Below are 23,169 nucleotides of genomic sequence, written 5' to 3'. Positions count from 1 at the left end.
GCTAATGTCAATCTACCAACAACTCAGAGGAGAGAACAAATGGGTCACTGCAGGCTGGCTAAGTGCAGGTGCCTTGGAACAGCAGGTATTGGAGGGTGGCAGCTGATTTCCCCTTAAACTTCTTTGTAATCAGAGTGGCTGTCACAGTTGTTAAATCCTAGCTAAAGTTAGTACCACATCTGCTGAACCCTGTAAATAAGGCTGAAACCCTGATCAAACTGAGCAGTTTGGTTAGCTCGCATGGGCAAAATCAAATTGGATTTATTTTAAGTAAGTTTAAAGACTAAGTTTAGCACCTGGCAGACTGAAATATGACTCTTAACATCTCTGCTTTCTAAACCAGAACTGGTAATTAAACACAGAGTTAAGAATCACTTCAAATCTGAGGCCACAGGCTTCCAGATAAAGAGAAAACTTTTTCCAGACTCAGAAAGCTGCTTTATCTGGATCAAATCCATAGCTGAAAGGAAGCTTGCGTTGGTTTTGTTGGGTCATAAGATGTTTTTACTCTTATGAAATACACTCTCTCTCTTAAACTGCAGTCCTGATGACTGGCAGTCCTCAAACAAGTGATGGTGCAAGGATCATTGTTTTCTTCTGTATCTGCCAAGGCCCTTATAAGCAGGCTGGCTCATAGAGGGCTGGGTTAAAGGTGGTCCTGGTCCAAGCACCACCACACAGAGAAAAAGCCCTGCTTCTGCATAGAAGGGGTATGGCAGCGTGAGGGCTGCTGTTGAACAAAGCCTGAACTCTGCACCCAAACACTGCTTCAGGTGAGCCCTGATCCATTAAAACTTGTCAGTAGGAAACACAGTTCAATGCAGACCAAACTGCAGACCATGACCTTGAAGTTTGCCATTAGCACCGGAGTTTTGAGATCCATGATAAGAATGAGCAGTTTTCTGTCTTCTCACAACTGCTCACCTGAGAAAGCTGCACAGCCTGCCTTTCCAGGTCTCCCTTTTATGCTGGGGGCAGATGTGGTCCTTACCTTGCCACCTGCTAATGAGAACAACCCAATACTTTCCCACAGTAAGCAGTATAATGCACCCATTTTATCTGTTGACTTCCAAATTATGATAGTAAAATCTCCTCAGGAAACTCAGGAGCAGCAGGCCACCTTCTCTCCCTGAAAACTGGACTATGGGTTATACTGTACCATACATATGGAAGTGTTTATTGCCTTTAAAATAACTGTTCAGCTTTCATCAATAACCAAAACAATTTAAAGTCACTGTCAACAAGGAGACTGAAATACAGAATGACAGCAGGGCTGGAAGAGGGCACCTACCCTCCGCAGAGTCACTCACTATTGATTATATCACTCCTGGCAGGTATTTATCTCTTCTCTCCCAAAAAATCTCCAGTGACTGAAACGCTGCAATATCCCTCACTCATCTGATCAGCCTTACAGCTAATGAAGCTTTTCCCAGTACCTAATCACAGCCTTTGCTGTGGTTTCATTTGCTATTTCTGATCCTATTTACAACTGATGTGTAAAAGAATTTATTCCTTTTCTCTTCATGGCTATGTGAAAACTGTTTACGAGCCTCTTTGATCTCTCTTCTTTAGGCTAAGCAATCATATTTCCTCCAGTCTTTCCTCACAGGCTGTATCTGGTCTTTCTCTCATCATTACTGCTGTTCCTAAGATGTTCCATAATCCCACATCTTTAACTCAGTATTGCATTGTACGCTCTTTTGCAGCATCCAATTTATTAATTTGAAATAAAATATGTCAATTTAAAAATACTCATATTTTCCCTACCTGCATTTCTCCCTCCTTTAAGCACACCTTTCTTTCTAACCCACAGTGTCCAAATAGGTATTGTCACACAGTAGTACCATCTTTTTTGGTCCTCTAATGTGGAATAACTCCCACAATATCAGACTTTGCACCAATTCTCATTTTGGCAGCAGTTCATCATGCCTGCTATGACTTGTGGAGCCACAAATGGAGCAAGACCTTTGTCTGCTCCCAGGGCTAACCCTTCCCTCTCATGTCTCCCAAGCCCAGCACTCAGATTTCTCCAGACGGTGGTTTCCAAAACTAGTGTGCTGCTGAAGCTACAGCAAAGCATCAACGCACCTGGACCACCAACAGACCATATTGAAACCCAGAATGGTTTTGTGCTCAAAACCAGAGAACCAAAATCCCAAGTGCCTCTGGTATCCTTCCAGCATTAGTTTCTACCTGTCCCACTAATCACAGTAAGCCACAATCAGGGCTCACAGCACACTGCATTTGAGAGAGGAAACAATATCTAATCTGCTGAAATGAACCAACTCTACGTAAGCACACTGCAGCCTATCTACAGCACAAGTTTTCTGCTCGAACCTCTGCTTGAGCCTTTGTTGCCTTCACCATGCAGTTTTCAAGTGTAACATCATTTGCTCTGAGTCAGGACAATTATGAATTCACAATACCTGGTCAAATCATATCTTAGGTCTCTTGACCTACTCGTGAAGTCTTAAATCCCTCCACTGTTTTTCCTGTGCTACCGGAATGAAAAAGTCCCCACTGCACATGTTAAAAGCTTGTAGATCTGGCAGAAAATTTAATGTTAACCTAAGGCACCTAAATCTGACACTGCAAAAGGTGTGCCACATCAGAGCATATCAGTAAACTGGCATTGCCATTAATCCTGCCCTGGAGGAGAATGACTCTTACATTATCACACTGCAAATCAAGACATGAGATGGCTCTGTGCCTTCTGGCTGTTATAGGTCAGGAATGACACACATCAGAGGTGTTTCCCCATGAAGCTGCCCACACAGTGACTCCTCCCCACTCCCATCCCTCTTCCTGGTGCAAACCCTTCGGGTTCTGTACCTTGTCACCAGCAGGAGCAGTGCTCGTACAGAAGAGGAGGCCTGGCAAATTCAATCCAGAATATACTTGCTGAGGTTAATTAGATCGCAGTGACATTTCCTGCACATTCCTGCAAGGAAGAAAAGAAATGAACTACTAAATGTGAAACCACAGAGCCTGGGCATGTATCCGTTATGCATTTCCTTGTGCAAGTGAAATTCTGCATGAGAAAATGGTAGTGTGTAAAGAGGAGCCTGCCTCCATCAAAAGAGAAATCAGGACAGGAAAGCAGACAGACTGTGCTCTCCATATCAGTCCCTGAGGCCAAAGGGCCTAGTTTGTACTCAAGGTTACGATAATTTACCTGACTTCAGCATAGCATAGTAAAAGCCAGTATAAATGGTGTAATGAAAGCAGAAGAGCATAAACACATGTGTAGATGACTGTGTCGGTAAGACTGAATGGAGTTATCCACTCCTACAGTTAGCTGATCCTCTTAAAAGGGCTATGGCTCACCAACCACTTTTGTAACAACAAGTTTCTATAGTTTAGTCTAGAGAGAAATGCACGCAAAACCTGAAGCAAACCAGCTAAAACTGAACTCCCTCAACCTCTAGGTGCCTTTAACAGCTAATTACAAACATGATTTGCAGAAGCTCCATTCATGTAGGAGGGGATAAGAGGGGGAGGAAGAAAGAGTAGAGAATGGCCAGCAAGATGTGACAAGAGACATGCTGCAAACAACGATTAACATCTCAGCAAAAGGTACCCATGTCCATTTGATGTATTTAATATTAAAACAACAAAATGTCTTCAACAACCCAGTCAATTTAAAATAAAATGTAAGAACAGCAATCATTCAGCATTTTATGGATTTTTTTTCTGTTTAGAGATCAAAGTCTCAAGACTCCAGCTCCTTACTGGTATGTAACCTTTGAATACACTGTGGTGAAATGAAACCCACAAAGGGATTCTGCCATAAACTCTCTGACGCTGGTCTGTGCAGTTCAGGTTTGCAATACCCCCTTGCAGAACTGGACTACCCTGTGCTGTGAATCCAAGTGCACTGTGAACACAAAGTCAACAGTGCAATGCAGCTGAGTAGCTTTTGAAGAGCAAAACCTGCCAGTGATTCAAGTGGCATTCTGAGTGGTTTATTCTGTTTGTTTGCAGAATTAAGGATACTTTTAAGCTGCTTTCATCTAACTTTGAAGCTCTGTCAAACTTTTATAATAATACTGCCCAAGGGAAAGAAACCAAAATAAATAAAGATAATAATAAAAAAATACATAAAAATGTTTTTTTTTCTTCCATAGATGCTATAATTCTGTGCACACATACACACAGTCTTTTTTCCTTCTGAAGTTCATTAAAAGAGGAGGGACTTTTTCCCTGAGCACAGAATTTGTCCCCATCTGGTTCCATTTTTTCCTATTTTCTTTTTTTTCTGTGTGTTTCCGTCTTTCACATTCCAATCCATATTTATTTCATTTTGTGTAGTCTGTATTCTTCATTCCCTTTCCTCTTTTTGCAGATTTCCTTTTTAATTTCTTTGGGAAAAAAAAACATTCTTTCCCTGGTTTTCATAGTGCAAGCTGGTGGGATATGCCCATTCAGAAATTCCCCCTCTCCCACACCCTCTCTCGCTCTGGCCCTGTCAGTCCTGGTAGCAGAGTGAAAGTGTTAGGCTTTTTCTCATTTAGGCAAGTCTATCAGGGTTTTTAGTTCAGTTTCAAATACCTGGTGCAAGCCCCTGCATGGAGGCTCAAATATATTATTTATGAGACATTGTATTTAGCTTAAAACAACTCCCAATCTACTCGAGATGAGCTGCTATAAGGCAGGATTAGGCTGAAATGAAAATGTCTGCAGTGGGATTTTACTGAATTGCTTTTAAATCGCATTCTTATTCAAACAGAGCTGTGTTTCACAGTGCTCTGGTGAAGGCCATAAACCCTAATAAAGCAGTAAGGCTGATTTGGGGCAGAACCTTGGCTCTTTTTGCAAAACTTAACAGTTTTACAGAAGCAGAGGAGGCCAGCTAAGGCCAGAGCCTTCTGAACATAAAACTCCAAAGCTCAAAACATAAGAGCAAGCTCTGCAAAGGCTGCAGAGTGTGAGAGCCACAGAGCTGTTTACTGCCCAGAAACAGGGCCCTGCTATTCCCAAACTGCTGAGACCCTCAGCACCCTGCAGCAGAGCCAGACCCAGCATCCACCTCCCAGGGCAGGAGGAGGTGAGGACTTTCCAGCTCATGCAGCCCAGTCCTTCCTGAGCTCCTGCGTTCATTTTATGTAGATGTTTTTATGCTGAGATCAGATGAATGCACGAAGAGGAATGAAGAAGGTAAAAGAGCAGCACAACTTAATCTGCTTTTCTACAGGATTGAGGAAATATAGAAAAAAATATTTAGGAAGAAGCACAGGCAGTTTTAGGAATAATTGCCTGACACTCAAATTTCTGATTTTTATGTCTGGCATGCCCTTGGTAGAGCATCTGTCATTCCCAACACCTGCATTTCATGCTACATCAGTGCCACTACCACTGTCCGAGCCCATCCACCTCGCAAGCTGTTACCCTGCCCAGTGAGCAAGGGGCACTCTGAACACAGCAAGCACCTTTGCCTTCCACCGCTGCTACCTGGGCAGGCTGTGCAGCCACTGCCTCCTCTTCCCACCACCTTCTCCCAGCACCACGTGTGCCAACGCTGCTTGTATCTGGTTTTGGTTCAGACCCTGTGCAGCACTACTACTATCTCCTATATTTTGTCCTCTTAAAGTTTATTTTCTTTGTAACTTTCACTCCTACTTTGCATTCGGCTTTTTTAATTAATCCCAGTTGCCTAGCAATATTTAAAAGTAATGAATGTGGTTTTGTGCATGAATACAAAATGTACACCCCATTAAAGAGCCTCACTCTGAGAGCTCCCAAGTTTTCCAGCACCAAACTGATGTTGTTTCATCCCTAATACAGTGCTTTCAAGCCAAAACCTTCCAGCAGAGAAAAACAGGAATGGAATTCCTCAACAGCAATTATCAGAAATGAGAGAAAACCTTAAAAGTCTACACCAGTAAAATTAAACAGAACAGCTATATACATGGTACAGCTGAAGCAGATAAAGTTCTCACTACAGTCAGTAAGTTTAGCCTGTGCTTGGAAAAGCACTCTCTGGTATTTATTAACACTGAGACTTCAAAATCCAGACCCTTTGCTCATTATATGAGACTCTTAACAAGATGGAGAAGACTTCATTCACACTTCTAATGTGACTGAGGTCCACACCGCCATTGTACAGCAAAGCAAGGCAGGCTCCTATCTTCTGACAAACCAAGTTAACTTACAGATGAGCTTATTGTTGCCCCATACTGTCCTGCTCTAAAAGCCTGGATCACTCACTGCTAATACAACTGCCATATAGGTCACTGCTTACCCACCCCTGCCAAAAAGCTGTGGGAATACACCTGCAGAACCCCTGTAGGATGGTTCAAGAGACACCCAAGGGAACCCACCTGTGCTGTGTGAGTCTGCTGGAGGTCGCCCAGTTCTAAGCTTTCCCAGTGGCTTCAATCTCGCTTCCTGTTGAGCAGCACGTGATGCCGCACTTCCTCACTGCACCTTGCGAGACTCGCTTCACTTACTGGGTAAAACCATATGAAGAAACTATCTGTCCCTTACAGCGTGTTTAAGAGGTTTCTGCTCTTACCCTGACATTTCTGCATGGCCAAAGAGCTCTCAATTGCCTTCTGAGTCACTCCATGACTCAATGGACTTTTTTGTACTGTTTCTTTGTATTACTACCAAACACTGAATGTGATTCTTACAGTAGGCTCAGTGTCCCCCCCCTTCTTTTAAAGAGGAAACAAATGCAGTAGAGGAGAATGCAACTACACTGCAGGCATGGGAAATTTCAGTTCAAGGATATTTGCTTACCAGATTTTCAGAGTGGTAATGAATTGATGTATTTGGACAGATGCAGTTAGCACCAGTTTGCAGAAATGTTTTTAATTTGAAGCACAGAATCATAGAATAGTTAGGGTTGGAAAGGACCTCAAGATCATCTAGTTCCAACCCCCCTGCCATGGGCAGGGACACCTCACACTAAACCATATCACCCAAGGCTTCATCCAACCTGGTCTTGAACACTGCCAGGGATGGAGCATTCACTACCTCCCTGGGCAACGCATTCCAGTGCCTCACCACCCTAACAGTAAAGAATTTCTTCCTTATATCCAATCTAAACCCCTGCTGTTTAAGTTTCAACCCGTTACCCCTTGTCCTATCACTACAGTCCCTAATGAATAGTCCCTCCCCAGCATCCCTATAGGCCCCCTTCAGATACTGGAAGGCTGCTATGAGGTCTCCATGCAGCCTTCTCTTCTCCAGGCTGAAGAGCCCCAACTTTCTCAGCCTGTCTTCATATGGGAGGTGCTCCAGTCCCCTGATCATCCTCATGGCCACTGAATGGCTTGGGTTGGAAAGGACGTTCAGATCATCCACTTCCAGCCCCTGCCATGGGCAGGGACACTGTCTACCAGACCAGGTTGATCAAAGCCCCATCCAACCTTGCCTTGAACACTGCCAGGGATGGGGCAGCCACAGCTTGCTTGAGCAACCTGTACTAGTGTCTCACCATATGGCAAACAGCTTCCACAGGAGTTTGAGTCCTATGAAAACCAGTTTATTACTTCAGAAGAGTAGGGGTTTTCTTCTCAGTTGCAGCAAAGTGCATCCATATATCTTTCAGGTTTGGAGACTACCATATCAGAGGAGAGCAAGAATGGTCTTACAAGGATCAGCAAGGAGATACTGCTCTGCTGGAAGATGCTCCATGTGGAGCATGTTAAACACCCTTCAATAAGGCTAAAGGAGGGGGTGGAGATCAATTAGACATCTCTTTATTTAGTGAGAGTTGAAATAACAACAGCCAATGCCTGAGGCACTGATCCGCCTGGCAAGGACTGAGTGAGGGTGGTTGGGTTACACTGCCAGAGGGGTTGGAAACTGATTGCAAACATCTGTGCTGAGGCACTGATTGGATTTAGCTGCACCTAAGTGTGGGTGTGAAGAACCTGAAGGCAGGAAGAGTGAATAGACAGTGATGCTGCACATTTGGGCTGCAAAGCTTTCAGCAGCAACCCTTGTTTGTGGCTGTCATGCATTTCTCACACCATGCCCCACAGCTGTCTCAGGTATGTTGGCACAGTGGTTCCACAACCCGTGTCATGGACTGTATTGAAGAATTGATCTAATGATCATAAGTGAGTTAGTTTTGTTTTCTTTTTCTCACTCTCAGGCAGCAGGGGACAACTGCTGTCATGGAGCTGGTTCTGCTGCCACCCAGGCTGTAACACAGAACCACAGCTTACAGCAAGAGGCCCAGAGCAAACCAACAGGAGCTGCTTCTGCGCCCTCTGGTTGACGCATTCTATGCAATTTCTATGTAAATTGTGAGGTTTCCTCTAAATCTGTCATCTTTTACTTTAAAACTGTGTCAGATGAAGACATCAGTGTTGTGAGCAGCATCCTGGTGATCACCAGCCAGGGATTACCTCCCCAGCTGCTGCTCTGGGGCTTCCTACAACTGCTCACTAGTTTACTACTATTAAACAAGCCAAATTAGTTCCAGTAACTCTTACCTGTTAAAATAATCTGACTGGTTTTACTGGAAATTGAGTACCAATGGCTTTGGTGATCCCTCCTATCCACAGATAAGCAGGAGGAGCGACCTCTGGCAAAGAGGCAGCAACAAACAACAGCATTTCACAGAGCAGCAGCTAAGTATTGAACAAATCACACCCAGCTAGTAAGAGATGTACTTTATCTGTAAACACACAGAGGATACCCACACAAAAGGAAATACAGAAAAGACAAGTCCACAAAATGGGTGCTTCTGCATCACCCTCTTTGGGTGCACACACACCTACTTGTGCATGCACATCCGAGCTCCTGCGGCTGCAGCAGGAGAGCATGTGCAAACACATGTCCGCAGATGCACCTGCTCTGCCCCATGTAAAGTTTTGGCCAAATGGTATTATTGACACTGGAAGACATTCGAGAGCACTGTGAGACACACACAGCTAAAGCATTTTCCCCTCGGTAAGCATGCAGAGACACGATACGTGGGACCCCAAGCTTCAGAGGGGCTGAGGGGAAGTTGAAGAGTTCAGGAAGTGGCCATGTTTGCTCTCAGCACACTGCCTCTTTGTCTTCCCCTCAGCTGCTCACCCGGGAGCTTTTAGGCAGCCCAAATCCCTCACAAGAGATGGGTTATTTCTATCTGCTTTAAAAAGGGGCTATGTTTATAAAGTCACTTTTAATGTGTCAGCCTCCATGTGAGGATCTAGCTGCTTACATTGGACCATGCCAGAGCTGTACTTGGGAGTCACTGGTGGGGCAAATGTACTTTTATATCCCCCCCCAGACACTCAGGGCTGCTCAAGATGGGAGGAATTTGTTCCCCCAGCAGGTAACTCACAGCAGTCTCCCAGCTGCTTTTAAGCTATGCCCAAAGAAAACAGCCTCCCAGGGTGTTGCTTCAGCCAAGTTCAGAGTGCAGCAGCACCTTGGCATCCCCTTCAGTGGGGCTACAGAGAAGGGATAGCAAAGGCAGCTGTGTGACACTGGAGGGGGAACTCACCATGTCCACATTGCTCTAGCACAGCAGGGTTTGCTAAGTCACCACAGACACCAGAGGATCTGTCAGCTCTGATCATGGACCATTAAGACATGAAGGAAACATCTGAAGCCCGATAAATTCTGTCCTGTAAACAAACTGCTTATTTCCCCATGATTGTAACAGATGAGGGATCTGCTGACTGGCACCTTACAGAGGATCGAAGCCTCAACAGGCTTTCTGGCAGTAATCTTCCTTAGAAGTAGTTGGTTTATCACATAATAAGTAATGCTGTATCTCACCTTGTATATAAACAAGATAAAACCATCTCTATCCACAGAGTGGAAAGCATACCTGAAGCTCTTCTTTATGTACTCTTGGCTACCTAATGGAGACATGTGCCAGTAACCCTGCAGATGGCACAGTTGTTTTTAAGACAGTGAATTGATTTCACCTCACTTGCCATGAGATCAAACAGTGTTAGATTTATGGATAAAGGACCACCCCAGCAGCAATAACAAGCTGCACAAGGATGTTAATAGACACAGCTGTAAATCTATTTACACAAATAATTTGGTGTCCTGGGCTACAGGGTTAAACAGGCAATCACAGGCTCCGAAATTTTTGGTTTAGGTTAGGAACATCACTACCTTACAACCACACATTTGAGTTTACCAGACATGGTGACCCAGGCTAACGGAGCATGTTGAACCCCAGCAGTCAAAACCCACATATTCCACTTGCCTTATAAAAATAGGCCCTATGTATTCATTATACAGAAACTCAGCCACTTCACTGATATGGCTAAGACGATGCACACACACTAGCGGATATGGTGGGGACTGTTTTCTATCTGGTACCTGTCACCAGTGAATATGAGCAATTAATATTTCAGTGACTGGGTTAATCAATTCGCACTGCTCTTGGCCTCAAGCAGGACAGCACATGTGAGTGCAGGAGTAAGCCATTGCGTGGAGCCGCTAATATGCAACTACAGAAGAACAAACCCCAAATCTGTTTGCCAAATCACTGGAGTCAAGCACTAATACAGAGGTGTTCAAACTTCAAAGCAGGAGCACAGTCGGCAAGAGTTTGTTGAAAGAATTACAACCAGGCCTGGAAACTGGGACTTCTCAGTAGCATATAATCCCTGCTGTTTCCATTTCCTCTTGCTCATTATCGGCACAGACGGGGGCTGAAGATTAGTAAGCAGTGGGTGTTTGGGGTGAATTAGAGCATGTGTGATGTAGAGGTAGGTATCCTGGTGGCATCTCTGTGGCTTCAGAGAGAGATCTAAATATTTAATGCTGCCTACTGTGCTTCTTCAGAACAATGATATATTAGCATGTGCCTTGGGGGTGGGAGAATCATACCAGATAAAACCAAATCCATCTTGTTCTTCATCCAGGACATGAACAAAATATGATGGTCAAAAGTTCCCTGGCAAATTCCCTCTCTGTATTAACATGTACATGGAGGATGAAGAGTTTTCATGCTGCTCCAGCCCTGTCTGAAACCAGGAGTAAAAAAGGCAAAACAAAACCCAAACCCACAAACTCTGGGACAAAATCCTGTACACAGCTTAGTGCATACAAGACATTACATTTTCAGCTGTCACCCTTAGTTTTAGTCACAGGTTACCCTTTCAGAGAACAGCCATATGAATAAGAGCCATTACTAAGAACTTCAAAAGTACTGAACTGACAAACCGTGCTCTCAAAGTTACTTGTCCTCCCTGCCCATAATACAGACATTAACAGACTCCTGAAGAAAAGTTCTGCACTGCACATGCATTATGATATGTATCATAAGATAGTTTTCCATCTTTGTAGAAATCCCTTCGTATCTTTATAGATATTTCTAACAACCTTAATATGTTCTGAGGAATCAAAACCGAAGTTTTAATAAAAGGAACAGTGCTGATAATTGCTTACAATACTTAATTTAACATAAACCCTAATTTCTTATATTTTTATACAATAATCTTGAAACACAGTTTCTTTTTGACCTGATCAAAAGATGGGATTTCTTAACAGCTCCACCAACATAAGAAACAATGCACGCTATCTTTCCAAAGAGTGCGTTCAAGACTTCGCCTGTCAAAACTGCCTGTTTTTCTAACACAGTGCTTGTTATACTTTGGCAATGGCATAACTAGTCTCAAAGTACCTTTTTCAACATACAAGCATTACTATGATGACAATAATAAAACACATTTACTATCAAGCAATTTGTCTTTAGCATTAGCCTGAGTCTTAAAGCTTACAAAGCTTCAGATCTGAACAATTTGATGAAGAATTTTTATATACTTTGTTATTACAGTAGGAAACATTAACTGTTTTTAGAAGATCACACTTAAATTCAAACACTACTTTATATTCAAACTCCCAATCAGTATTTGTGGACATATATGCACATATGTATAAGGACGTGAACAAAGAATCTACACCTTAGGAATCATGATGTACCAACATGCACATATTTTAAAGCCACAAAACCAACATTCATCAATAAGAGCAATTTTCTATTTGACATGGGCCATACCGTTTCAAGCTGTTACTTCTACTTAGTTTATTTCTCCTTTACATCCTGAATATTCATACTGGAAGGACTGAAAATTTGTGATTAGGTAGAAAATAGAGAGGGAGATAGCTACATGCAGGGTAATACAGGAGCATATATTGGCATGATTCCATCAGAGACAAGAAAGCTGTACAGTATTGCATAGTTGAAGCATCCTATGCAAAGCTCATGACCTCTCCCCCAATAGAAAATAAGTCCCTATGAGTGGGAACTTTAGTCCATTTCTTGCATTCCTCTCATGGGTGGTATATTCCACATCAGGAATATCTGGATGCCAAATATAGCCACAGATCTGAGTCTGTGCATACTTGTTGGGCAATTATAAAAGAGAAGCAGCTTCTCTGCTGTCTAATGGATGAGATCTTTGATTCCTTACTTATGTACAAGTGCCAGCAATCCCGTACTGATTGGAACTACATCAGAGTAAGGTGAGCAAGATCAGATCATGTGCAAGATCAGAGCATGTGTTTTTTCTTTCATTAATATTTATTGAAAACAATAGTCTCCCAAGAATAACCAGGAGAAAGGGAGGCTCATGGTAAGAATATGTATATCCAACGCATGCCACATTCTCATTTAATTGTCTATGCAATTACTATGACTTAGCAGACCAGTGATTAAAAAAAGGAACAGGGAATTGCAAGGACAATGAAACACATCCGGATGACAGTCTTGGAGCCTAAAGGTCTCAATTTCCTTAGACACTGAAAAAAATTCAGCCCTGTTGAGAGATCCTACATGTCACTCATGTGTGGAGTAGCTGCATGGGGCACATTCAAGCAAGAGTGCTCACACCGCTATGCCTAATGTTAGCCCTGGTCTGAAAGGATCACTCATCAGCTATCAGTGAACAGTTTTAATGCTCATTCACAATCTGACTACTTCATGATGGGTTTCAGCATGGAAGTCATTCCGTGCCATTTTAAGCAGGAACTTTTGTCTTGCAGATCTGGGATTACTGGCTCGTTGCACTCAGGCTATGCTAAATCTGACTGAAAGCAGTGTTTAGTCACAGCTCACCTGGCTTAGAGATAAACTGCTGATCCAGAAATATAATTACCTATATTGCCAACCATCAAAACCTGGTTTCATCAGCTGCTGAAACTGCAGGAGACTGCTCCTGGAGGTCATAAAGCAACAGCACTGCCTCAAAAGGTTCCGAAGACACCTTACTGTCCCCACAGTTAGACAAGTAAAAGGAGCTGGGCCCTCAATGCTTTGGCTATGTAGCTTCCCATAACATGCTTGGGAATCGGCAATCAGGATAAGCCTCAAATGTGCAGGCTGAGATTCAGAGTGGAGGCATTAGTATGATATTCTGGCTTGAAGCAGCCTGGCACCAGGTCTCCCTCATTAGCAGAAGTTTCACACAAGAATATAACTGAACTTGCAGTCATTGGTCTCTATCTCATTCTGCACATGCTTTGTTTCTTTCCCATTAGCAAAAGGCCAGGTACGCAGAGAATAGAATAACTAAACATATAGCTAGGTCTATGGTGTATAGCTCTGAGGGTGTTACCTATGCACAGTAGAAAACCCCTGCTCCACTGTATTTTGAAGCATGGCTGTCTGAAAAGTTGCTGCTAACAGAGCAGATTTGCCTTACCGTCCAATTAATGGACTAGTCAGCAAAGCTGGCTGGCTCCCCTGCGGGGCTGCACTTCAGCAGGGACCTAAAAGAACCGCACAGAGGAAAGCATCAGGGGCTTCCTAAAACCCTCCTGCTCAACCTGAGAAATCGTGGCTGCCCCAGAGTAAGGAGAGTACAGCATGGGCCCCTTGAGGAAGGTGATAATATTAGTCACAGTAATTTCAGCAGAGCCCAATGCTTCCAGTTGGTCTGTGGGCCATGTCCCAGCAGAGCCAGCACCTCCTGCCGTGGTCCCCCACAGAGGGTGAATTACGAGCTGATAGTCCCTGGCTCTCATTGGCAATGTCTTGTAGCATCCCCACACACTGCAGGAGGCTTCAGCCGCTTCCCTGTTGCTACACGCTGCCAGCAGGGGCTCAGCTACACAGGCTGTTTATACCTACTTGAGGTTTCATGATGTTAATAGTTTGGATTTAAGTAAACTTTGTGACATTTAACTTCAGGCTTTTTGCTGCTAAATGGGACAAGGGCTGTTCTTATCTCTTAATGCCAAAGCCAGCACCTCATGTCACTCTTGGGAACTGTGGTTTTGAAGATCTCTCATTTTCTATGAGGCTATTTCCGTAATTATATCCTTAAGAGCTATTGAAAACACCCCTTATTTTATCCTTGTCCTTATCCTCAGAGAGAGGGTCTGAGATGCTGCACTTATGCACATTACAGAAAATGACAATGATACCGGGGGCATTTGCTCCATTGAGAAATGAAGAAACCAGGACTTGAACACACCAGAGCTAAATACAGAGAAGCGAGACTGCAATGTGACAATTTCACTGGACAGAAGTGAGGTTTATTGCATCAAACATGCTTGCAGATACTCTGGGGTATTTCCCTTCCCAGTAGTCACATCTCAGTAATCCCCCCAGACTTCAGATGATGTCACAAGGGCACTGGAGCTATAAAGCAGAAGAAAGAATGATCCTACCTTCAACCATAATAATTTCCAAAAATAACCAGAAGTGTCCACCAGAGATCAGAGGGAATACCTCCAGAAACCTAACGGAAAACAGCCTAGAGAAAAACCTTGGGAAGTGCTGTCCTGACCTTGCCTGGAGCAATCCTGCTCCACTAGCCTCTTCTCAGCACTGATCCTCCTCAGCAATCTTACATCAAGGGCAGGACTAGACTCAGGATTACACCTACGAGCCCTTTTGTTAGTACAGGGGTTTTTATGTGTATGTATGTGTCTTCTCAATCCTTAGGGCGTAAAATCATTCCTAGCTAAGAAAAAGCAGTGGGACACTTCCTGATCTCTACATAAAGTCTATATAAAGGGAAGAAGGTGACAATACACTATTTTTTAACTTGCCGTTCTTGCAGGTTTTTTCCATTCCATTTTCATTTGCTTTTCTCCATATCTCACAATGGATGGCCTGGAGCAAAGGCCTTGGAACCTGCAAATGCTGAGGTATTATATACCATGTGATATCATTACTGTAGTCTCATTAATGCCTCATAAGTCTTGCCCATTAGTGAGCAGACAGCAAGCAAACATATTTGTGAGACAAGTAAAAGCTTTTAGTCTAAGCAGAAGAGAGCAGTCATATACTACCCTCACTGTTAAGAAGTATAAACTCCATTATTTCTCTTAAGAGGAAACTTTCTTGAGGAACTTTTAAAGCAATACAAACCAGAAGACAACAATGACAGCTCTTTCCCTTGGAAGCACAAAATCCCCTCAGCGTTCTCATCTAAGTACTGCACATGATGACATCCAACTGGGTTTTACCCTGCAATTCACTTGCATTATCAGGGATGTTCAGCTAAACAACTGGCACATTTTAGATGAATAAAGAGGGAACTTGTCCAGTCATCTCAAGATGTTTGTCAGTTATGGAACACTTCATTTTCTAGTTCCCTATGGCAGCTCAAGTTAGTCTTCCTCTTGACTCCTGTCAGCATGCAGGACGCGCAAATGAAACAAAGAAAAGATACAACAAAATTTGGAGCCAATGATCCTGCAGAGAGCTGCCTAAGGAAAAGATAACCAGTAAACGAGGAAATAAATGTTGCTCAGATTCCACTTAAGGGAACAAGTAAGTATAAGCCTGCAGCAGCTCTTCAGAGTTGGATGCTTCACTTTGAAAAGCATCATCTTAAAATGAAAATTAAACAAGACAAGAACATGAGTTCATTTACAGCCAAGGGATACAGGTCAGTTAAATTAAGAACAATCTATTTAAAGCAAGTTATGCCATGAAACAAGTTTTCTGTCCCTCCTTAAGCCACCTATACAGATCCAATGTGGAACTTGTATTGGAAGATAGAGTAGGAAGGTCCAAGCGACAATTATTCCCATGTGGTTTGTTGTTGCCTAGTATTAAGCCAAAGTTTTGTGGCCACCCATCGCCATTGGGAGTTTCAGGTTCCAAGATACCACCAGAACTACTGACTGGCAGAGCTGTACTTTTAAGGTATATCTTTCTCTCAGTTTCAAAGTAGTATTAGTCTGTGGTTGTTTGCAAGTGCAACCTGTAGACAGGAACAATGATATACTGGTAGGTGTTGCCCCTGTGGCCTCAGATGGATAGCATTCTCTCTAAAACTGAAATAGGCATATTACAGAAGTTCCTTACTACCTCACTGCTATTGTTTGATTTTTCATTTCATTCCATTGGAATAGAAATTGCAATGTCAAATGCATTTGCTATCTCAGATGTCTTAAAATCAAAGACAAGATGGATGACCACATGAAAAACAAGGAGCATCTGAGCACAGATACCTATAAAGAGATCTATACATCAAATCATGCAAACTCCTGTGCATGAGCACGTGGTTTACTTGCAACATAATGCAACACACAGCACCCTTTATGGTTTACATTTAGTACTTCCATTAAAAACAGTTTTCAGTAGCTTCAAATGTTAAAGCAAGATTGAAAACCCTCAGGTAGGAGCCAAGGGGAAGAATAAGCAATCCCCATCCCCATATTTTTCATCATCCCTGTCTATTAAGAACCTACCCAGCTAATGCTAGTCACAAAACCAGTTACCATCTTGTTTAAGCTACTCATAAAAAGGACAGTTCCCCATTCACGCCACCCTCTTAGAGCTCTGCAGTGCTATCTCAGCAGCAGGAGTTTGCAAGCTGCCTCCAAGCACCCGTATCTTTCCTCAGGGACCAGGGTAATTTGTGGGTGGCTATAATGTCCCACTATTCTCAGGGCCTGCCAGTGAGGTGAGCTAATGAGGTACCATCTGTTGTTCCCAGCAGAAATAGCAGAGACACCCCTGATCTAGGGCAGCAGCTCTCAAACTTAACTGCTCACATCACTGCGTCAAGAAAATAAAAGTGGAAGCTCAGGCAAACTCGTCTTTCACTTCTTGAAATAGGGGCCAGGGCACAGCTTTGAGCCACTGGGTGCTCAGACTGCTCTGGATGGGCACTGTGCCTGCGGAAGCTCATTTTACCTTCTTAATTCCCAAGAACAAGTATTTTAAGGATTGTATTTTGCACATTTGACAACATTGCACTTACCCTTTCGCAGTCTCGCTTGCCTATGGAGATCTTTAAACCAGCAAAAGAGAAGACAAGACAAATATTTGAAAACAAAACCAGAGTCTGGATCAGAAAATTCATTACATAGTCTATGATTTAATGCTCTGAACTACAGGAGACTAAGCTCTACATACATTCAGTGGGAAGAAATTTGTGCTGCTAACCAAATCCTGCAGTGACATAAACCTGAGGGCAGAGTCTGGACCTGCCAGCTTTGGGCTGTCCTTGCCAGCACACTCTCATGTGTACTGCAGCTATTTCTCTTGCCAAGAAATCCCAAGTACTCAGTTCTACACCTGTCCCATTGTAAAGATGCCTTTTCTAATGTTTAAGACAGTTTGTTGTATTCAGTCACATCAACAAGCATAGTTAACTCGGCATACATTCACAACCACTCACACTTGTCTCGCTTCCACTGCAGCTGGGCATAACAGCCATACCTATCTTCCAAGCAAAGCTGCCCAGACAATTCAGCTTTATGTAGCTGGCACACTCAGCTGCTACAGGGCATTACTCTGACGCACAGCTCCCTCCACAGAGCAGCAACGCATGTGTATAACTGGACAACAGGTTGTGGCAACAACAAAATGACACATTATCCTATCCAATTTCTGTGACTTAAAGGATTTCCCAACTTTCCATGCCTGCTGATTCCTTCTTAGTATTTAGATACCCGTGTCAAGGGAGTTACAAATCTGTTATTGTGGCAAGCAAGTGATACACAGATCTGCTGAATGATGCAAGGCTCCACTGACTTTTAGTTATGCTTATGTAACTCCATAGCTTCGCAGCTGCTAATAGTTAGCAGACGACCTGCATAAGTGCTAGACAAAAAGAGACAGCAAAGGAGAACGCTGCTTCATCACTTCAAAACCAAGCTACCGAAAGAAGAGTAATGATTTTTTAAATCTGCCATGATTTTCTTTTTCTCTTCTCAACTGAATCCAAACAAACACAGCTTAACAAATTCAGCATAACTTATAACAGAAGATCTGAATGGTGCCTTGTTCATAGCACTTGGATTTGAAACACAGATGCAGTTAACTCACAGCTTAACTCCTTCCATGGTACTCTTTAAAATGCTGATCTGCGCTCTTCTCAGCTTCCAGATTTTAAAAAGTTTAAGTGATTTTTTTCCTTTTTAAACAAAGGGAGATTCAAGCTTGGATTCAGCGCGCAGCTTCCTCTGCTCTCCTCCTCTCTTATAAGTGATTAATTGTTATGCAGCAAACTGGGAATAACATCACTTTCTAAAAATTTCCTTTGCAGCTCTTGTCTTTATTTCACCAAATTCTTTTCCAGATCTGATGTTTTCAGTGTCTCCTGAAAACAAGTCAATGCAATAAACTGTTCTTTAGTGCTAAAAAGCCCAAACTAAAACACCCCCCCGCCCCCAAGCTCTTAAAGGGTAAAAGTAGTCTCTGCTGTAGAGTGATCTGAAAGTAGTTGAGTAGGAAAAGGAGATGGGTTTATGCACATAGACAACATCTTTTAGCTACTAAGACACTAGTCTGCCAGTCTGGAGATTTATGGTCCTCTCCCCACACTATTACTGACCTGCTGCTATGAGACTTGGGCAAAGTCAGTTCCCCACACTAAGCTTCTCTATGCACTCCAACTTCTGAAATCTTTCTTCAGAGTTCTCAAGGCCAATTTTGGAAGTTTTGAGACCACTTTTATTCCCAGGTGTTCTGGGGGCAGACAAAAGCAGCCATACTTATCCAGTAATACAAAAACACAACATACAGCCAGCTGGAAGGAACCACTAGATCTCCTGTGGTTCAGAGCATGGCTGACCTGGCTTAAAGCTGATTGCTTGGGCTTGTTCAGTCCAGTTTTTAGACCATCTCCAAGGACAGAGCCTCCACAATCTCTCTGTGCAGTCAGTTTTAGTCATTAGCTACCCTCACCATCAAGGACCTTACTGGCAATTTTCACAGGAAGCAGTACATGGAGCTGAGGAATACATTCTTCTTAGGGCTCATTTCTGGTCCTGTTAAGTCAGGGTCCATGAAAGCTCAGAGAAGCCTGCTCCACACTGCCTGCTCTTCATAACAACATTATTTCAGCACCCAAGCACAGCATTCACCAAAAATATTAGAGATGGAGGAAGAGGGAATCGCCCCACTTCCTTAGTTATCACAAGAGAAACATGCACAGGCTATTTTGGGCTTACTGAAGCTGCTAACAGCATTTATTTTAACCTCTATATTACTTCCCATTAAAGAATACCCTGTAGTTTCTTTATCAGGAGATATGTACTCAAGCTTAGCTCAAATGAGAAGGAAAGCTCATGAAAACATGCACTGGAGGACAGGAAGGCCCTCCACATGGCCTTACTCCCAGGAAGGAAACAGCAGGAGCTACGCACATATGCACACTGAAAAGATTAAGACAAGGGATGCCACAAATAGCTTAAATCTTGGGGACTTATACTTGTGCAACATTAGTAGTTTAAGGAGCTACAGAATTATACATTTTAACTCCAAAGCAACTTATGTGTAATTGGAACCAAATGTAGAACACTAGCAAGGTTACCGCAGAGTTAAGTGTACAAAACAGACTCTTGAACTACTCCTTCCTGTTTATCTCCTTCCAGGAATAAGGAAAAACTTTCTATTCAGAACCCCTTTGATCTCTCAGATTTAGACAAAACTGCTCCCTCGCCACTTGCATCTCCAGCCTTAGAGACACTCTTCACTGATCTTTGTGAACCAAGTTGGATGAAGCCCAAGGACAGCTGCTCTTTCAGACTTGCGTGCCTCCAAGGCCAAATTCAGAGCGGCTGCAGGATCTTTAGGAGCCCTGATGCTCAGGGCTATTTCCACCAAAAAACCCCCAATCTCTCCCTAATTCACATTTCACTTACAACTCAGCAGCAGTGGGACAGTGCTTGCAGGGAATCACAACAGAGTACTAGCATAGTAAACTGTTTGTCAGTTTCCTTCCCCTTCCTCCTCCTCAGGTACCCAGACATACACATACATGTAGCTGGTGCTACATGACAGCACTACATTGCTATAGTACTGGTCACCACAAGTGTCCAAAATAGTTTAAAACAAAACCTTCCACTACATAGAATTAGAAGCATAATTCTAGGCACCTTTATTGAATTTAGTTTTTAATAATCTCTGGTTTAGGCTCTTTGCCAACTAACAGTTCAGCAGTTATTACTCAATAACAGATAGATTTCCATATACATCTTTGAAGTAAAGACTGAACAACAAGTAGGTGTTAACTCCACACCCACTGGCAGACAAAACAGCCACCCTGAAGATTTGTGACCACAACCACCATCATCTTTAGTACTACCAAGCCCTGTCCTACCAACCCAAAACTTAACTGTCTCCCCATAGAAAGAATGCTCTCCCTACCCCTACTCAAATACAGTTAGCACCACAGATTTTGAACCAAGATACCCCCTTTTTATAACAGATCCAACAGACCATTAGAGTGCACCACACAAAGACAAGGAGAAAGTGTCCACATTAGAGCCAAGAATAAGAGAAGTCACAAGAAAGAACACAAAAATATTTAATTATACTTGAATCTTAAAAACTTCGTTGTTGTCAAACCACAATTAAGATATTTTTTACCATGCAAAAGTATGAACTTTAAAGAAACTCTCCCCTCTCCATTGCATCACTCTTTCTTATGGTTTCTATACATTAGCCCATTATCCAGATGGGGATTCAAGGTAGTTAAAAGTACAGAACATTTCTAAAGGCTGCTGCATAAAGACATTTTACTAAAATCATATATATACAGTAAGAACAACATATGAGCCTCCAAAGGAAACCTATGAATTCCCATCCTTGAGTCACATTTGTCAGACAACACCAACACACACTCTTTTCTCCCTCCAAAAAGCATTGTGTTCAGAGAAGCAAGGCAGAAAACTAGTAACTGTTAGAGCTATGCACTGTAGGTAACGGAGAGCAATTCTGCAGCATGTTCCCCTCACAGAGGGATTAGCATTACTTGTGCTCCTCAGTGGCCTCTCCACTGAACACAGTCTGGAGATCATCAGATGTAAAGGTCATGCCTGCTGTCACAGGTGGGAAATGGCTCCTACTGTAGCTAATACCTTTTTCTGCTTGCACATTCTCAATTCTGACTCTGCTGCATGAACAGAAGCAGTAATGGCCTGGCACAAGTTTGTGATAACTCTGTTTCTCTTAAAAAAAAAAAAAAGGAGAGAAAAGAGCAAGATCTTGTAGTCTTCTAATAGTCTTGCAGCAACAGAGCCCCCAAAGACAGCACCTTGCTGCCTTACACCATTCAGAGAGGAAACTAATGCTGTAGAAAGTTCAAAGTGTAACTTAATATTACACTCAGTGTAAATACTAAGTGAAAATACTAAGGCAGCAGCAGAAGTTAGGACACAGCCAGAGAGCTTCAACTGTTTGCTGAGGTGTGATATCAAAGCAAGGTAAGGGAGAGGTGGCACAGAGCTGGCAGGGGACTTCTGTACAGACAGAAGGAGCAGCTCTTCCGCCTTTTCCAGAGATTTTAAACCCAGATTGCTGAATCTTTCAGCAATTTGGTTTACAACACAAGCCCAACAATGAGCCAAAGCACAGGGGGAAGAACAGGTGAGCAGCAGCAAGAGATGAGAGAGGGGTGGGAGGGACAGGAATGGAGGCAGAAATCCCAAAGATACCAAGGGTAATGTGTAGAGTAACTGCAGTCTCCAGGGTACAGCCCCTGCGACAAAGAGCTCACACTCCAGTCAAGGCCAACCACAGGAACTGGTGTGCCTTTCACTCCACATTCCTTAGAAACTTGCACTAACCAACTATGGAAATAGTAATTTCATGTACAACACGAAGAGCTACATATTTGACAGGCAGATGCTGAGGGCAATGTCTTACTCGGCTTGAGGTCAGAGGATGTTGAAGAGCCTAAAAGAGTGAGGCAGAAAGGCACAGATAATACTTGAGGAATGAAAAGCAGTGCTTTCTGGAAGTACAATAACAGGGACTTGAGATACAATCTTGGACTTTCAGGATATTTGCTCTTGCCTTAGGTAATCAGATCTTTAAACAACATTTGCACACATATAAAAAGCCTTTCCTCTCCACTTGTATCTCTGCTCTGTCCTGCCCTGATTCTCATACTCTCTTCCTGAACCTCCCTTTCTGCGCCTGTCCTCCCCTCACGTGCTCTGAACAGCTGTTATTTCCTCCTCACATGCTCCTTCCCCTCGCCCACTCCGGCAGAGGTGAGAGTGCACACCAGCTCAGCCTGCCTGGTGCTCTACAGCCCTGGGAGAGGTGCGCTGCCAGAGGGGTCCCTCCACAGCAGTGCTGCCTCCCTCCTGCCTTTATCGAAGGCTCCCAAGCAGGACACACTGTGGGCAACATACAGAGGCCAGACTCTGACAGCACCTCTTTCTTTTTACCATGGCCTCTTAGGCCTCTGCATTGTGCTCCCAAATCAGACTTGGAAGAGCTAGGCAACAGAAGAGAGAGAAAAGTAGAAAGACAGTGAAAAAGGGTGTGAACAATGAGCAAAACACCATCCATCCTTTGGAGGTCAAGACAATTGAGAACAGCTGCTTATTACAGCCTTCTCTTCTTGTTTCAAGAACAAAAGAGCAATTTAAAAGTAGCTCACAGTGGGTTCCTGAAGAAGCACACCTTCGTGCCAGAGCCAAGCACTGTATCACTTCTGTTTTAAGTGATAGGCCTGAGCATGGCACATGGTAGCAGCTGAAGAACACCTACTCTCAGAGAAAGGATGTAGCCCTGCACTGCACAAGGTGTTTATTAAATGATAAAGCACAGCCATTACAGTAGCAGAGGCAAATAAAGAGGAAGACAAGCTAAAACTTTAAGACTCTTTCCTTGAAGTTTCCAGACTTGATGCCTCCAAAAAGCCCCCAGGAGCCAGCTCACACAGCACAGACCTGCTTTGGTTGCCTCCACTGTAAAGCCTAACTACAATGTTCATCTCAACATTTGCTGCAGATGAAATCACTTGAGGAAGGAAGGCTGCAACACAAACACCT

General features: G+C 43.2%; 1 protein-coding gene across 2 annotated transcripts in view; it reads right to left on the bottom strand.

Moving 5' to 3' along the window:
- Positions 1 to 23,169, bottom strand: part of WIPF1 (WAS/WASL interacting protein family member 1) — a 55,641-nt gene that overhangs the window by 31,782 nt on the left and 690 nt on the right. For both annotated transcript variants that reach the window (XM_034065426.1, XM_034065425.1), the window contains exon 2: positions 2,833 to 2,941. The gene's annotated coding sequence lies outside the window, so the exon portion shown is untranslated. The remainder of the gene's footprint in view (positions 1 to 2,832; positions 2,942 to 23,169) is intronic.

Source organism: Melopsittacus undulatus, chromosome 8, assembly GCF_012275295.1.
Source record: "Melopsittacus undulatus isolate bMelUnd1 chromosome 8, bMelUnd1.mat.Z, whole genome shotgun sequence".
Taxonomy (NCBI): domain Eukaryota; kingdom Metazoa; phylum Chordata; class Aves; order Psittaciformes; family Psittaculidae; genus Melopsittacus; species Melopsittacus undulatus.
The sequence above is the reverse complement of the archived record's forward strand: the minus strand, read 5'-3'. Positions and strand labels throughout refer to the sequence as shown.